Source organism: Camellia sinensis, chromosome 2 (assembly GCF_055761805.1).
Source record: "Camellia sinensis isolate YWXY chromosome 2, ASM5576180v1, whole genome shotgun sequence".
Classification (NCBI taxonomy): domain Eukaryota; kingdom Viridiplantae; phylum Streptophyta; class Magnoliopsida; order Ericales; family Theaceae; genus Camellia; species Camellia sinensis.
In genome coordinates this window covers 26,455,435-26,461,783 of record NC_138962.1, presented here as the reverse complement: position 1 = coordinate 26,461,783, position 6,349 = coordinate 26,455,435, and the positions used below count along the sequence as shown (strand labels likewise).

Here is a 6,349-nt window from a genome sequence, read left to right as displayed (position 1 = left end):
GAGTCATCTTAATTTAGGAATCCCCAAGCCGCAAAAGGTTTCAGATGATACAGTGACACTGTGTTTGGATTGAGTGATTTGGAGAGAAAAGAAAAGAAATAGAGAGAAATGTATTTCTCTTCCTTGTTTGGTTATCTTAAGTGGAGAGAAATGGGAAGAAATAGAGAGAAATGGAGAGAAACTCATTTCTCTCATAACCCTTATTTTCAATCTTCCCAAAAGTGGAGAGATTGGGAGAGAAAAGAAATCCACAAATGTTTATATTTTTATAATACCAATTTTACCCCTATAAAAATAAAAGAAATAAAATGATTGAAAATATAAAAAGGTTATTTTGGTAATATAACATAAAATAATTTCTTTTCTTTTCTCTTAATGAAATCTAACCAAACAAGAAGGAGAGAAATCACAATCATTTCTTTTCTTTTATTTCTTACTTATCCAAACAAAAAGGAGAGAAATTACAATCATTTCTTTTCTTTTCTTTTCTCTTATTACTTAAGTAATCATTTCTTTTCTTTTCTCTTCTAAGTTACCAAACATAGCGTGAAAGCTGTGGCTGATACTTCAGAGAATTCTAATTTTCTTAAGGTTTCTGAAGATGGTGAGTTTTTATTATTTTTATATTTCTGCCCTGTTTGGATGCTGCTGAGAAGATGTGGAAAAGAAAATTAAGAATTGTAGCTTGTGTCTGGTTTTATTTCTTTTGATATTGGCCAGAATTACATATTGTTTGTGCGTTTTACGTAAGAAGATTGGTAGGGCTACTGAGCTTTTGCCGCCATATGAGGTCATAGAATAATCAGACAGCAGGACAATTGCTGCATCACCCCTAGAGTATGATGTCAAGCTTGAAGATGCGGAATCCTTCTTTGGTCAGTTTGCCAAGGTATTGGTTTCACCCCCCTTTCCCCTTCCTTTTATTTTCCTTTTCTCAATAATTTAGGCACTTTTGAGCATGCCTAGAATCTCCTGATACTTATGTACAGAACTTAGCTGGGTAATCTTGGTTTTCTTCTTGTTTGTAATGTCTTTGAAAGAAGTCTACTTTTGTTTCAACTACCATTGTGAAATGTTCACAATTTTCTGTCTTGTTACTAGTGCTTCCATTTTTGTTAAATTACAAAACCCAATTTGAGAAAACAAGTAGTTATTGCTTACTCACAATTTGCTCTTTCATTCAGATACTTACTTGAACACTGATGCGGAAACAATGTCCCCTTTTGAGCATGGGAAAGTGTTTGTTCTAGATGATGGTGGAGAGGTAAAATAGGTGCCCTTTATATTACTCTTGCATATCCACTTTTTCTTATATTTTTATTGTAATTTCTTATGTTCAGTGGGTCGGGTTATTGTTTTCTTGCTATTGCCGGAAGTTCAGACCTCTTGAGTTCTCAGCAGGAAGATTTGGTAATTTGAGTTGTCAATTCTATGATATACTGGAAACTGGGTCACTTTGGTGGTGTTGCATTATTAATTAGTTAGTAAGGATGTGCTATGAAACTTGAGTTATTTTATGTCATTACTCTTGATAATATTGGATCAAAGATTTAACTTATACGCACAAAATTTTCCTTGTCTTTATGAATTTCTCCTAAAATTCTAGATCCAAATAGATTGGAAGTATTCTCGTGAGTATGTGATATATGGCAGCTCATAATAATGGCATGGTATAAGAATAGGGCCATAAAAAAATCTATGTAAAATAATTTGAAAAACTGGTACTCATTCATTTCAAACCAATACATCTTGATTTGTTATTTCAAAATGTTACTACCATTTGCCTGTCATTTTTTATTTTTTTTCCCCCTAGTATATGGTAACAGGAAAAGGAAAAGGAAAAGGAAAAGAAAAAGAAAAAGAAATTGTAATTCAAATCTCCTCCTTGAAAACACCACCAGTCATCTTTTGCTATTCACGTGCAGTGGATACAATGTGAGGAAGGAAGGATATTCATATTTTTTTTCGTTGTATGTATACTGTGAGAATTGGAATTCCTCATCATGGAATTTTATGATCTGTGATGGAGGGAATATATTCATGGGAATAAATAGCCTTTTTTCACTTTTTCACAATTTCATCCTTGTTTTCTCTGTATCCTTCATTTGCAAGTCTAAAAATGGAGTCAACATATACCCTCTGGTTGGGAGGGTAGGTGATGAAAGTGAGTTGAGTTGCCAATTGGAAACAGCCCAAGAGTTAATTGAGCTCAACTCTACAGTAGATTAGAGGAAGAATGGAGGTGATTAGTATATCATCATGACATCATCATGCATTTTTTTTTTTCATGATTAATATATCATGGAACAAATGGTGTGAAGTGAGAAAAATAGTGGCCTTTTGACACAAAAAGGTGAGAAAAAGGAGAAAACGGACCGTTTGGGGGCGAAAATTGGAAACAGCCCCTAACCAGCACCAAGATCATAATAGTCATCTTGCCTTAGATTAAACAAACTTGTGAGAGCAAGTAGCGCATTGATAGTACGCACGGTTAGAGATTTAGACAAAAACAAGTGGTGTAACCTGCAGGCAAGGTTTTAAAAAGCGGCCACAACCGTTATGTAACGCCGTTATGTAACGGTTGTGGTGGTTACCGCCACCCGTTATGGCCACTTTTGCAGTGTGATTGAGATTCACAGGTGTGTCGGCCGTAGTGGTCGTAACGGTGCCATAATAGTCGTTACGCACCGTTACGTAACCGTTCCGAACTACTTCTTTCAAAAAAACACAAAAAAAAAGTTAAAAATGGGGAAAGAGGGATAGAGAGAAGAGGGAAGATAAAAAGAGAAGATGGAGGAGCAAGAGATACAGAGAGAGAAGAAAGTAGATGAAGCACATGTTATTGATTTTTTGAAACTGTAAGACCTATGCTATTCTATTCAGCTGTTATCACTCAACTATTTTGTTTGTGTGTGTCTATCTATATATTGTTTAATAATAATAATAATAATAATAATAATAATAATAATAATAATAATAATAATAATAATAATAATAATAATAATAATAATAATAATAAGTGTGGTCATTATCTATTTAACTTGGTTAAAATATGTATATATATATATATATTTAGGTTTTTATTTATTCTCTTACTTCTGTCATTGTTTATCTTATATATAATAGTTAGTGATTGATTTTTTGTATAATATAAAATCATTAATTATTAAAATAAAATGTAAAAAACTCAGTTTATAGTGATTTTAAAATATGAAATATATTGGATCATACTTAAAAATTTACAAAAATTGATCAATATTTATTTTAAACTCAATAAATATGATCATGGAAAAAAAATATGCATATCGGTAAGTTTTTTTCAAATTGTGCGAAAATAAAAAAATTCACGGTTCCGGTTACCGTAACCATTATGTTACGGCCTTTACATCCCGCAACCGCAATCGCGTCACCGCCACCATTACGGCGACCGCAATTGCTTTTCAAAACCTTGCCTGCAGGTCATAGTAGCTAACTTGCTAGATCAAATATTCAAGTATATATGCTGTCTAGTTATTGCAATATGAGGTATAAAATCCAAATGCAAGCATTGATTGATAACATCTATTTCAATTGTTAGAATTATTATATTGATAGAATTTAATCTGCGGGTCATACATCTATTACTTGTAGAATTTTTCCGAGTGTGGTGCATCGATATTGATAAAATTTTAATGTTGATTGGATGTATATATATGAATGTTGTTTTATTTACAAAATGGTGTTGATAGTCCTTTAATTTGTTTATGTCATCTTTACTTTTCATGGACTAGTTTCAATTTTTGTCCAATTTTACGATCCGAGTGATGTGAAAATATTTTCATAAAAAACTTACCTGACAGCTTGCGTGTTTTCTCTTTTCAGAAAACACTTTTTAGAAAATTCTACTTTTTTTATTTTTCGTGTTTTTTGTTTTTACTGAATTTTTTTAATATTTTAAGCAATTTTTTTACTTTTTAGACACAGCTAACATAAATACACCTAAAAGGTAAAAAAATTGTAAAAAAAATCTTTTAAAAATTCACTAAATACCAAAAATACAAAAAAAAAATACAAGAATTTAGTACATTTTTTGTATTTCTATGTATTTATTAATTTTTTAAAATATTTTTTCATAATTTTTTTATTTTTTAGATACATCTAACTAAAGTGCATCTAAAAAAGTAAAAAAAAATGTTTAAAATTTAAAAAATATTCACTAAAAACAAAAGAATACGAAAATCAAAAAACTTAGTTTTCAAAAAACTTAATCTAGAAAACTCAAACCAAACACACTGATTATTTTTGTTTTACTTTTGTACAGATGAACTCGTGCACGAAGCTGAATTGTACCGGATTAGTTGACACTTATTATATTTTTTGAAGGATTATATATTTTTTGATAGGTGTGTGTGAAAAATATTTCGATAGACTACTAGTTATATTTTTGGATAGATGTATATGGATAAAAATTTAAAACATCATAACGACTTGTTATGTTTTAATTTTTATACTAGATGGATGTGAATTGGATGATTATATAGATTAAATGACCTATTTAATTGGACGATTATGTAGTTTGGAATTACTTGTGGATGAAAACTTATAATAGTTGATGATTTTTATTAAACATGTTCGTTTTTGGCTAATTTATGTATTTTGTTGATTGTTCATAATTCAGTTGTTTTTATTGGTTTGAATGATTCTTGCAAATTACAGGTTATATTGAATGGTTTGGATGAATTATTATATATCATACAGGTCAAATGGAATTCTTTTTATATTTTATTTATATTTTGACAAACAAAAAGAATTGAATTGACGACCAAAATTTGGTTTGGTTTTTCTTCTTTTGGCGACCAAGTGATTAGTCGGTGTTTCACCATTCACATTTGGCAACCAAAATGTTGGTAGGTGAAAGGGTACATTTGGAGATTAGAGACTAAATAATTAATTGGTAAAATTATTAATTTTGGCAACCAAAGTGTTTGGTTGCGAATAGGTCTATTGCCGACTAAAGTTTTAGTCGTGCAAACATTACTTTTGGTGACTAACAATTTTGGTTGGGGAATGTGACAATTGACGACTAACATATTTAATCAGGGAAAATATCACTTTTGGCGATTAAAGTGTTTTAGCAACAAAATGGTTTAGTCGTGGTAATGTAACATTCAGTAACCAAAAATTTAGTCGACAAATAGAATTTTTTCCCGACTAAAAATTTTTTAGTCGCTAATTACTTTTCCCAATTCTCATTTGGTGACCAAAGTGGCGACCAAAAAAATTAGTCGCGAAAAATTTTTGCCGATTAAAATAGACTTTTACTGACTAAATTTTTAATCGGCAAAAGTGTAATTTCCTGTATGGGCCACGGATTATCAATCATCTTCAATTGGCAATATTCATCTTTAACCTAGGAAATGCTACTGCTTTGAACTTGGTCTTTCAAATTAAAATCCAGATTTATGTGGAAATTTATCCTAATTATTTTTGAGATGTTTTGAACTTATGCACTATTTGTTTTAGCAGAAAACACTTTCCATGTGAAATATTTTTCAAAAAACGTCTTCCACATTAAATGATTTTTGTGATTAGTTGCAGCCTTGAAACTGATGAGCTGGTGATAGTGGTGGCAGTAGGGTGGTGTGTTAAGGCTCTAGTTTAGAAAATATTTTCCACATTTAGAAGGAAAAAAAAATCTTCTTTCTACTTAGAAAAAAACTTGTTTTTTCATTACCATGGAAATTATTTTTTGTTCACTTTAATTTATTTATTTATTTATTTTTTTGGTACTGAATGTCAGAAAATAGGTAAAACATTTTTCCACTAGAAAGGGAGACAAACGGAAACGGAAAGGGACAGAATAAGGAAAAATGCATTATATATGTACGGGGGCCAAATATCCGACGTTATTCGTACTCCTCGTGTCCAAGCTGCGCCTTCCTCCAATCGACCTGCGAACACAACAAATGTGAGCTACACGGCGGTGCATTGCCGGAAAACTCCTCCAACGGTCAAGTCAGCACACACTTAGAGAGAGAGAGAGAGAGAGAGAAAGAGAGAAGAGAGGAGAGACAATGTGTTAGTGTTTCTCTCACCAGGGGATGTTCCATGCCCAACATGGGGGGGCGCAGTCATGTTTATATACCTTCTGCGTGTGCCTCTTCGTCCATTCGCCTTTTGACGCGTAGACCTGCTCTCTTATCCCACTTTCCCACATGTCAACGGAAATACAGCTAAACACCACCTAACAAAACCGCCAAACGGCGTTGGCACGAACGAACAACACTGTGTTGCCCTATCTTCCTACGACCATATTACTTTCGAGACATGTAGTGCTCTGAACCGAGCACCGTTATGACCGAGCTTAGCA

At 32.1% G+C, this 6,349-nt stretch overlaps 1 long non-coding RNA gene across 3 annotated transcripts; it reads left to right on the top strand.

The window, feature by feature from the left end:
• The first annotated feature begins 546 nt into the window (after positions 1-546).
• Positions 547-4,546, top strand: LOC114274298 (uncharacterized). Of its 3 annotated transcripts, none has more exons than XR_014360700.1 (4): positions 547-604; positions 721-889; positions 1,185-1,410; positions 4,301-4,546. It is a non-coding gene; the product is annotated as an uncharacterized LOC114274298 (long non-coding RNA). The 3 variants fall into 3 exon arrangements; XR_003633367.2 differs by lacking the exon at positions 4,301-4,546 and having other exon boundaries at positions 1,185-1,264; positions 1,341-1,522; XR_014360699.1 differs by lacking the exon at positions 4,301-4,546 and having other exon boundaries at positions 1,185-1,522.
• Positions 4,547-6,349: the final 1,803 nt, after the last annotated feature.